The sequence below is a fragment of the Zonotrichia leucophrys genome, chromosome 3 (genome assembly GCF_028769735.1).
Source record: "Zonotrichia leucophrys gambelii isolate GWCS_2022_RI chromosome 3, RI_Zleu_2.0, whole genome shotgun sequence".
Classification (NCBI taxonomy): Eukaryota; Metazoa; Chordata; class Aves; order Passeriformes; family Passerellidae; genus Zonotrichia; species Zonotrichia leucophrys.
Genome location: NC_088172.1, coordinates 26273533 through 26284775, shown reverse-complemented (window position 1 = coordinate 26284775; position 11243 = coordinate 26273533). Strand labels below are relative to the sequence as shown.

Below are 11243 nucleotides of genomic sequence, written 5' to 3'. Positions count from 1 at the left end.
GGACCATATTTAAACCACCTACTCTAAATGCCTAATTTAGGCATTGCTACTAAAATAGTGTTTAAATTTAAGAGTGAGATGAGTGATCCAGGCCTGCCAGATCTTGCCTCCACTACAGCTGGTGGGAAACAAATAGCTGTGACTCCTAATTTGAGCACTGGAGGTGGGATTCATCTCACCTAACTTATAGGAAAAAGTGGAGAGATGGAGATACCTCCACAGTGTCTCTCCTGCTGTCACCTGTTCCAGAAAGGGGTGAATTTTTCTCTAGCAGTCCTTTTTCTTACTTGATAAGCTTAGACTCAGACAAGTCACTTCTGCATGCATGGCCTGAGATGACTACACTTTTGGCAGTCAGTGTAGGCAGGAAGGAGTGGCCACACCATGCCACCAGCTCCACAGGGTTCTGAATCACAGCCTGGGAGCTGCAGGCTCTGCTCCACAGGGGCAAGGGAGCCAGGAATTGGGGTGACAGCCAGGCTGGACAGACAGGACCTGGCTGGTCCCAGACAATTTAAAAATGAGATGAAAACAAAACTTAGTGAATAGATGTATGAATTTTAAATGACAATTTTAACCCAGTCATTTACATTTTTCACTTAGGGAGAATTTTCTCTATTAATAGACTAACTATTCTGGAAGTCCTGCCACTTTTGCCAAATATTAGGAAAACTCTTGCCTATGTGAATCATTTGTGATCTTGTCATCAACTTATACCAGGAGATCAAAGCAGAGGGATGTGAGAGTTCTGCCAAAGCTAACAAACCTGGAGGTATTATGTAGTAGGAGTCTTAGTAAATTATCTGTATTGTATTTGAATATCTTTATATAGGCCTTGCCCTGATAAGCCCCAGTTGTTCTTAACAGGCTGCAGCTGTGATGTCCTTCATTGGGCTGCAGCTATAGCGAGTGAAGATAACTGTGATAAAAGGGGCTGGGCTTGGCTGGTCAGGGAGAGCCTGGAAGGAGCCCTGACTAAGAAGCAGTAACAAGCAAATGAAGTCTGTGCTGTAAAGAACTGCCCCCAAGAAATATCGCCCAGAAGGTATGAGACTTTAGAAATATGAAATACAACAATAAGATAACAACAGTGTTATGATGAAGGTGCACTCTGAATAAATAACATTGTCTGCTTGTGATGTGTCCTGCCCTGGGCCAGCACCTGGGCTCAGCCCCACCTCAGCTCCCAGACAGCACTGCTTGGCTATGAATGAGCAAGTACATGGTGCCAGATTCCCTTTTCCTACAAATCTAACTGTATCTAGAAATTTGTGTTGAATGGATCAATCAAGCCTTTCCTATATTCCCAAGTGATTTTTGAGCTAATACATATGTGAAAAAAATTTCAGGGAGATGAAATTTTAGGGGAATTCAAATAATTGTATATTCTTTCTGAAAAAAGCTTGTGATCTCATGGCAAATGTAAGGATGCAAGTCCTGAGTGTCAATATCTTCCTCCAAAATCTTCCATGACTTTGATCTCACATGGGCTTCCTTTGTTATTGCTGATTCCCAGAGTTTAGGTTCTATTTTGAACAAACCAGCTCATGAGTACCTGAGCTTCATTACAGCTTCCCGGAGCCCACAGTTTTTGTATCTAATTGTACCAATCATACATAAACAAGAAACTTAAAAAATAATAATAAATTCAATTAAAATGTAAACCAAGTGTAAACCAGTAAACTGGAGCCAAATAAATCAGCAGTAAAGAAAAAGAATGTCCAAGCAGAAAAGAGCAATAGTCAAACCCCATAAATCAAAAATTACCTTGATGTCTACCACATTTGTGCACTAATATTCACTGAATTAGGTTCTGAATTCCTGGAAAGAGACAGTGGAAGGAATAACCTATGTCATCTTAGGGAAGAAATCTGTATCCTTTTCCATGCTATGAATGAGTTTTCATCCAAGTTGCTGTAATAGAATCTCATAATTACTTAACAATGAAAAAAAAAAGACAACTAGGAAGGAGGATGTTGAAATGCTCATTTAATGAGTCATATTTTGGATTTCTGGCATGTCTCTTATTTTGTTCTTCCAAGTATTTTGATGGCCAATGAGATTATGGATTGTCATTTCAGAGATTTTACAACTGTATTCCTATTTCCAGCTTTAATGTACTTCTCAATCAGATGTTTTCTCGAGGCTGGTGAATATTTCCCTTCTCATTTGAGTGTAAAATTCTGGCTGGGTAAATGAACAAAATATTTATTTTATTGTTCTATAGAAATGATGGATTTAAAAATTTACATATAAGAGATTCTAAAATATGTCACTTTTATAAACTTTTATTCAACATTTTTTAATAGTTTCACTATAAAGTACATGTGGATATTTAAAAAGTGCCAACACTGTTAGGCACCTCAATGTGTTGTACTTGCGTCCATTCAATCCTTCACTAAAATTACAAATTAAAGTTCTAGCTATAAAAATTTACAGTTTACTTGACTTCAGTTGACCTGTTTTGCTCACAGGGTACACACAAATGCATGGTCTGTAAAACCCTCTCTCCCTGAGAAGCTATGGTAGTCACTTAAATCTGGATCCTTTGTTAGCAGATTTTGACTAAAATTCTTACTTCCCTCTGTGTGATGTCACTGATAGTATTTTATGCTAAGAGGCAGCTTCTGAAAGCATTTTTTGATTAGCCATAGTTGTCATTTTCTCCTGTTGAAAATATATATGGGTGACAGTGATGTAAGTGAAATCTGAAGGCTCAGTCTGGTCCTGTCTCATCACTAAAGCTGTCATTCACATGCAGGATGGAGGAACCACGCTCCCCAGACGCAGCAGAACTGTGAATTGCTGTGAACGTGCCTCTCGCTGAAGGTAAAGAAACTTGTGGCAGCTGCACTTCTTTGATCCCCGTCTCTGACCACAAGATAACAATTTCTAACCTTGGAGCAGCAATAGCATATTTCAAGCTAATAAAAATATGTGGAGCCTCATTAAACTTTGGGAAGCTCAATACAAGCACAGCTGCCAGCTCTGATGTCTATATATTTTGAACACATTCTGTAGAAGGTCCCTTTTCAGAAACATAGTCTGTTGTAAATCAGAGTAATAAAAAACCTGATTTCTGATATTAGGTAACCAGTAGATGTAGAGGGTAGAACATAAGTAAATAAAGGTAATATAGAAAGTAACCTTACCCCCTAAAGAGTTGCAGTTGAGTTAGTTATTAAGGATTAGGTGCGGGCCTGATGTTAACAAGCCACACCTGTAGCCAAAGAGAAGAGTGTTATAAAAGGATGCATTGGTGCTGTGAGGGCAAGGAAGAGTCAGTGCCTGGAGGAGCTGCCTATAAGAAACATCAAGGAGGTACGAAACTCTGGCAATATAGAACCTGTGAAATGTAATGTAATAGAACCTTTGCAAAATAATGACAACAAGTAGGTGCAGCAGTTTCTGGTTTCTGCACCCAGATCTTTCAGAAATGCTTCCTAAGAATGTTTTGAGAAATTTTGGGGTGTCTCCTACCACTGAGAAAGGGTAGCAACAGTGAGCTGAGTTGGCTGGTAAGATCCTGTCACTTCTAACAAGCTCTGTCAGATGTTCTTGATCAAAAGACGCTTTTCTGTTTGCTGCTAATTCCTGGTTTTGAAGAGTCAAGCACCCTCCCAGAAGGTGCTAAGGAGAGTCCTCTATAATAGTCTGTGCAGAAACAGGCACGGAAGGGTGGGGAAGCTCTGCTGTACACAGTGGGTGTGCTGCTGTACAGTGTATGGGTGTGATGAAGGTGAAGAGCATGGTCCCCACTGACTTCTGGAATTCTGCCTGGCGTGCCAAAGCTGAACTCAAATTGAGGTCCTGAGGGAGGATGCAGCCCTGAGTCCTGGGCTTGCTGGGATGACCATCCACCTTCTTGGGCTGGGGAAGCTTTGCTCCTTGCCTGCAGGAGGAGTACACTGAGGAAAGGGCTCTGCAGTCAAGCAAAGCATCTGTGGGAGAAGGTCACCAGGCAGTGTAGCAACAGAGGTGAGAAAAGCTGACTGGATCTTCTTGACAAGTGCAAAGATCTAACAGCATTGAGAAAGGAGTAGACCAAGGAAAGGAGTAGAGCTTACTATTGATTTCCATGATGGTAAAGGCTGGAATCCTGTGGCTTCTAAAACTGGGAAGATAACTCCTGTGCCATCTGCAGGTCTGTAGCTGCAATTTGGGTTCAGTGCCCAGGTTGCACACAGAACTAACCCTCCCCCCGCCCCCCCCCCCAAAAAAAAAAAAAAAATATGAACCATGATCATAATTCATCAACCAATCATCCACCAAACTTTTATGTTGTTGTACCTTATAAAAAGCATGATAGTGAAAATGTCAAGATGGCTGCCATACACACCCAAGGACAAAAAACTTAGTCCTAACCTTACTGTTAGTTTTTGCTAGGTATATGCATGCAAGTATCTGTGCTCTAGTGTAGATGCCCTGGACACCTTAATTAGGTAGATAGGAGTGGGTATCAGGCTCACCATGACAGTAGCCCAAAATGCCTTGCAATTGCCACACCCCCACTGTGTCCAGTGAAGCATCCGGGCAGGCTGAGCCTAAGACTTGCAGCAGCATCAGGAGGAAGTAGGAGCTGTGGAAATTCCCTGCTGCTGGGGATGGACACCAGCATCTCCTGGTCTGGCCTGGTGTCTAGGGATGTTTGCAGCTTGTCAGGAATTTGGATCCAGGGAACAAGGTTGCCAATCTGATCTTCAGATTATCTCCCATTGCTGCCCTTCTCTGTGGGCACCTCTGTGAGTACTTGTAGGCAAACCATATCAAGCATGACCTTGCATTTGAGGTGGAATGCAAGAACCCAGGGGCCCAGCTGGCATATCCTTGTTTCTTCCAGTGACAGGAAGGACATGATGAAAAATGGATGGACCCCATGGGTCAACAAACTGTTGTACAGCCAGTGTTGACAACAGGGATAATCTTTTACAAGCTTGGGATGCTCTCTGTGATAAAAATATCATCCACATGACCAGTTGCAGCAAGTACCAAGAGGTAAATTATCTTTGTCAGCAGGCTGGCCAGCCTGGGGAGGAGAGCTTTAAACTAGGAATAAAGGAGCAGGCAGGGGAGATGGTGATGACCCACACCCTATTGAAGAGGTTTTGGACTGGATTGGGAAGAGGGCACAGAGTAAAGGCTGGCAGAAGAGACCTTGAAAACAGGATAGAAGGAAGAAGGGTCATGAAGAGCTCATTGATTTTAAAGGGTTATTTTCCACAAGCTCAAGTTTTATCCACCCTTATGGGTGTTCAAAAAAAGACAACAGGAGATCTGTGTGGATGACAAAGATCTCTCAATTTAAATATCAAAAACAATTGAACAGAAGCTTCTCTAGGAGAAATTTAATTCAGAAGGAATACTGAGGCACTGTCCTGCCTCTGTGAAGTGTGCAGAGGTGGGGTTGGAAAAGCCAAAGCCCATCTGGGGTTGCATCTAGCAAGAGTCATAGAGTGGCTGTAATTAAGAGACTAACTAGCTAGACTGGGACTCTGTGACAGACGCTGCAAAAATGAGAGAGAGAGAATGCATGCTCTTGAACCTAGGAGTGCTGGTAAAGAAGTAACTGTAAAGGAATTATATTCTGTTTAGTCATGTGTGGGCTCAAACTTTTTGCACATAGACTCACACAGGCCCAGATGCAATTAAATTTGGCATTGCTTTAAGCTCCAACATGGTCAGCATGCAGTAGACAGATACTTTCAAAAGATCATTTTATATTTTGCATAGGCTAACTGGTCATTTTGCCCACTGACAGGCAGCAGAATCAGATTCATATCCCTGACACCCTTGTTGATTTAAAAAAATTAGGGTGGATTTATATGGTCCTGACTATATTTTTTTGAGAAAAAAAGTAAAATTGTAATGCCTCTTGGTATTTTCCTTCTGCTATTTTTAGAAAACTCAAATGGATGTGATCATCCTTCAGTTGGAGAAGGATGTGCATAGAAAAATCAGAAAAAGTACAGCAGCAAAAAAAAAAAAAAAAAAAAAAAGAAGAGGAAAAAATTTAAGTCCTAGGTAGATGGAGCCAAAGGGAATACAAAATAGGGTTTCTGTGGCCTCAGTCACCTGCCAAAGTGTAATGCCATCTCAATTACTCTTCATCTAAGTCTTCCACAGGGAAATGGAAAGCACTTGCCTCCCTCAGAGAGGATTATGTGTGAAAAGGATGGCAAAGGTGATTTTTTTTTTTACTTTCTCCCTCCAGCTAAATCTTGGATTGCACAGCAATTGTCATATTTTACTTGCTGGCCTCTGGATAGTCTGGTTTTCTCTGTGTTCTGCAGGTCAGCAGATTTCAGAGATGTGCTGAAATATCCATGAGACCCAAAGTGTAGGACTCCCAGTGCGAGCAGAAGGCTTGGCATGTAGAAGAGTCTAAGAACAAAGCAGCCAACATCCTTTCTCCAGAGACAAAACACATTTTGTCTGTGACATTCTTAGTCTCCATCTGCTTGGGAGAGGGAAAGTTTCCCATATGGTACTGCAGTGGGCTAGTGATTCACTCTATTGACTCACTCCACAAAATGCACAATTGAATGTTAAGTAACTGAAGTCAGCTTTAATGGATGCAGCATATGTATACTTCATGAATGCAAAATATGTAAACTATTATTATGTCACCTCTTTTTGTGCTGGTAGTACTGCATTGATTACTGATTGATTCCTAATTGCTTATTAATCAGTTATCATGTTCTGAATAACTTGCATTTTGAATTATCAGTTTAGAATCAAAATTAGAAGTACATCTGTTTCTGCCATGGCATGTTATATTTTACATTTGTCATATTATTTTCAGTAATATCTTGAGTCAAACATATTAGATAATCAAGATATTAGTGGTTTAGCTCTGATGTGAAAGCTTATATTTCTAGAGAAAAGGATGTCTTAGTTAGTCTTGTTCATATATCACAAATTCTGTTTTTTTAAAGAACATTGGTTTTTCATAGATCTGTGAATGTGAGGATCATCCATAAGACAGTTTATTATGAGATAGTCAGAACAAGTTTAAGCAGCTGATGCCTATCCTCATGGACTGCCAGGCTCATGATACCACAGTGATCTTAGTTAATGATCTGCAGGAAACTGCAGGACAAGAGAGACTTGAGGGAAAGTATTCAGTTTCTGACAAGGATGAGGGGCTGAAAGCTGATTAGTCAAGTTGCAGGATCATTGCAGAGTTGTAACAGTGACAGCATGTTTTAAGTAACAAAGAAAAAATCATGTCCAAGATTTCTGGAGAAAAGATTAACCATGATGTATGCATGTAAAGCCATGCTAGTGCTTGGCTTTGGGATGCTTTAGTGTGCTTCCTCAAACAATGGAAATGTCTGTCTGATCCATCCAAGCTGTGAAGTCTGGTGTCCGTGTGGAATGGACATAGGAAGTAGTGAGATTTTGTAGATCTTCAGGTTTTCAGTCATTTTCTCCCTCACTTCCTTGACAGCCGAGCAGTGCTGGGTGTATGAGACTCCCCTCTGAGGGGTGTTGCAGCGATTGCCAAGCACTGAGGCCTGTGCCCTTCATTTGCACCTCTGGGATGTTCACCAAGGCCTGTCCATGTCCTCAGCTTGGCAGGATCCCAACTAACACCATCCCTCAGGCTAGGCTGGGCATGCTGGTCCTGCAGATGTGCTCCAGCTGTAGCTCCAGCTGAGGCAGGAGGGATCCTGACCAGTTCTGGAGCACCCCAGCAGTCAGGGTAGACACCTGCACTGAAATAAGTCCAACTAACCATGCACAGCTTCAGCAGACAAGGTAAACAAAACAACCGGATTCAAATTTGGAAATTTCTCTCCTCCTCTCACTAAATTATCTGCAAGTAATTGAGAAACAAACATCTGCTTGTGACACCACTGCTTATAAAAACTTGGCATACCTCATCTACTCAGGAAGACAATTTTTTTTCTTCTTTACAAAGAAGTTACAGAATTTGCCTGTCCTGTGCAGAGATGTGCAGAAGGCTCTGTTGTAAACTCTGTATCAATGGAAATCATGAGAAACTGCTGGTAAAAAGGAGGTGGTTATTTGGTTGTGAGAGCACTTGGATTTAGTGGAAGCTTTGCTACACCTTTTTAGTAACTGATTGCAGAATTGGGACTGGGTGTAAGAGAATGGCTTGTTTGAATGTGAGATAAAAATCTGGTATGGTACAGTCAGTTTCAAGGATGATATCTGGAGTATTAAGAAATTGTGTCTTGGGGAAAGTAGGGGAAGGGAGGAACAGTCTACTTTCCTCCAGACTCAAGGACTCAGAGTAAATAAGGGAATTTAACAAAAAATACCAACATTTAACAAATTTTAACAAAAAGACAATTTTTTCCCCTTTTTTATTAAATGGGCACTCATGGCATCCTGCGCTTAAGTGGAAGTAAGCACCTAAGATTTGCAGATGCTCATGGTTGAAAGGATAAAAGTTAGAGAATGTGTAAAAGCTTAAAAAAAGTTTTATTAATAAATTATACGCTTGGTATGGAAATTGGTATAAATCAGTCCCTTATCTCTTAGTATAAGCAAACAGCAGTGGGTTTCAAGTAAAGGGGTAGCGTAAAAGAGCAGATAGAGATGAATTAAAGAGGTTGGAGACAGAGAAAGGAAGAAAAGCAGTAAGAAAGATCACCAGTCCTGGTCCCAATATTAATCCAGCTGATGGAGTTTGTAGGGTACACAAGCTCTTGGGCTTCTTGGGGTTACATTTTTATAGATAAGTTTTCCCCACCCTAGAGATAAGTTATCATGTGCAGTCCATTCTTCTATATCTTTCTGGAAATGGCTTAGAGGACTACAGGGGTCATTGGTGCTCTTGGTTATCCTCTCCTGGGCTGGCTTTTGGTCAAGTGCCTGTTACGACTGAGTCGCAGACTCAGATTGGCAGGGAATCTGAGACCTTTATTCAAAGAAACAAAAAGCTGCTTTTATACATTCTTCTAGACACTTCTTAATTTCTTTATATGGTATTTTTCAGTAAGCAACCTATCACACACTGCCATGTCAGTAACTCACTCTGAATGCCCTTATGCGTGGTGATTGCACCATCCAGGTGTTTGTCAGGCTCCTCTCCATGGGGTGTCCACCCTGCAGCATCTCCTGCCTCCAGGGCCACGCAGAGACAAGCCCCTCTGCATGGCCATGGTGCTCTGCAGGCACATCCCAGAGCCTGCAACCCAATTCCATCTTGTCTCTCTCCATGGACAGCAGCCCAGATCAACTTCTTGACCTCATTCCTGCACTTGCATGGGATTGGGTTATGCTTATCTCCAGGAGCCAGAACAAGAAAGTGCTGCCTCACCTCTGCATGGCCCTTTTTCCAGCCACATCCTGTCCTTTCTCACAGCATGTCACTGCCAACAATCCTTGGTTGGCTCCACAGCTATCTGGGTATGGGTGCTTGAGACAGGCACATTAGTTTCTTCATCTTCTAGGCTTCTACAGCACTCAAAGTTTTTGGAAGTCTAAAATGACATAGCTGTTGGGCTTCAGCCATGCAAAACATCTTTTCTAATCTATATAAAAATTTGAAATGAAATTAAATTTACAACCCTAAAATTAAATTTAATTTAAAACATGAAGCAACTGTAATTCCACTATACCTAGAATGTATACACTGTGTATTTGGAATCCCCTTGGGCTACTTTTTAATGACTATTTACATGGGGATGCATTTTTTCCTGTTCTTCTTGTGGAAATGTATTTTCTTAAATAACTAAATTATAAAATTTGAAACTTCTCTGATCACAAAGTCATTTTTTTTACTAGTCACAAATATTGTAACTTTCTACCTTCAACTTTTTCCCATTTTATAAATAGTATCAATACATATATATATACATATATGTACATATATATATATACACTCTCATGCACGTATTTATATGTATAAATACTCTAGAGTGCAAGAAAACCCCATTTATAACACAGATATACCCATCAATCCAAGGAGTAATTTTCAATATGGTTCATAAACATACCTAGCAGTGCTTCCTGTGTAATGAAAATTATACATGGTGCAGTTCTTCAGGAAAGAAATAAATGTAGTTTTGTATAATAAACCCCTAAAAAGGAACACATTTGCTTCCAAATCTCTTTGCAGAATGGATGGGAGATACAATCACATGTTTGGGTTTTTTTGTTTGTCCCTGAAGTTTCAGTATTTTCAGGACTTGCACATCTTTATGAATATGCAGTAGCTTCTCTCAGCTTTGCTGGTGGGTCCCCTTAGGATTTCTTCTCCAGAGCACCTGGATTCTTGCTAAAGGTACAAGATGAAACTCTGTGGTTTGAGTTTGTGCCTCTGCCTTTGTGTTTGGACATGCAGAGCTCAGTGGTGGTGGATCAGCTGATCGGGTTCTTCCAGCACCAGCTCTGTTGGAGAGATGGCTGGAAATGGGCTCATGGCCCCTGCCACAGCTGAGTCCAGGAATACACCTTGTCCCCACTGTTCTGCTGCCCCTGAATGTGACAGCCTCTTCAGCCACTCTTCCCCAGTTTCCTTCAGTAAGGGGATTTAACATATCTCAAGGAAATTACAAGATATTGTGGTCAAAGCATCTGGATTTCACCAACTCCTGCCCTCTATTTATCTCTTTAGTGAGATTTATTGAGGTTTTATTTGTTCCTGCTGAAAAAGTGTCACAGGAAGGCTTCCTCTTTGTTATAGTTACTTAATTTAAGCTCCATACGCAGATTCTGTTGTCAACTTCAGAAAGTTTTGGTTCAGAATACCCGACACACATCCTTCCACCCTGCTCACTCCAATCAGAAGGATTTTTGGGGCTCCAAAGCATCCCATTACCAGAAATTGTTTACAATTTCATATCTTTATCAAGTTACATAAGGTTCAAGTCAGAAAAAATATGATAAAACACTGAAATAATAATAACTGTTTAATTCACAAAATTTAGCATGTCCCAGAAAGTTATAGGAGTTCTGACTTTTATTTTTAAATAAATAAAGCATGCAATGGAAAACAAAACAAAATCAAAAACCCCCAACAAAATTGATCCCTCCTGCTAAACAACAACTTTGACCTCTTTTAAGACTACCCGCCCATCTGTTTTAACATGCTGTCTCTGGTTTCAAATGGATACAAATAAAGGCAGACAGTGTTCCTCCAGTGTCACAGAGGTTCACACTTTGGTGGCATTTAAGGTGCGCAAACTTATGAGCAGAGATTTAGAGAATAAAGGGAAATTAATGCTTGAAGGCTGTGTTTTTAAAACAGCAAACCCTACCCTTATGTT

General features: G+C 40.8%; 1 long non-coding RNA gene across 1 annotated transcript; it reads left to right on the top strand.

Moving 5' to 3' along the window:
* Positions 1–953: 953 nt before the first annotated feature.
* LOC135446367 (uncharacterized) lies at positions 954–10011 on the top strand. Its single transcript, XR_010439760.1, has 4 exons — positions 954–1045; positions 2762–2829; positions 6114–6181; positions 6291–10011. It is a non-coding gene; the product is annotated as an uncharacterized LOC135446367 (long non-coding RNA).
* The last annotated feature ends 1232 nt before the right edge of the window (positions 10012–11243 follow it).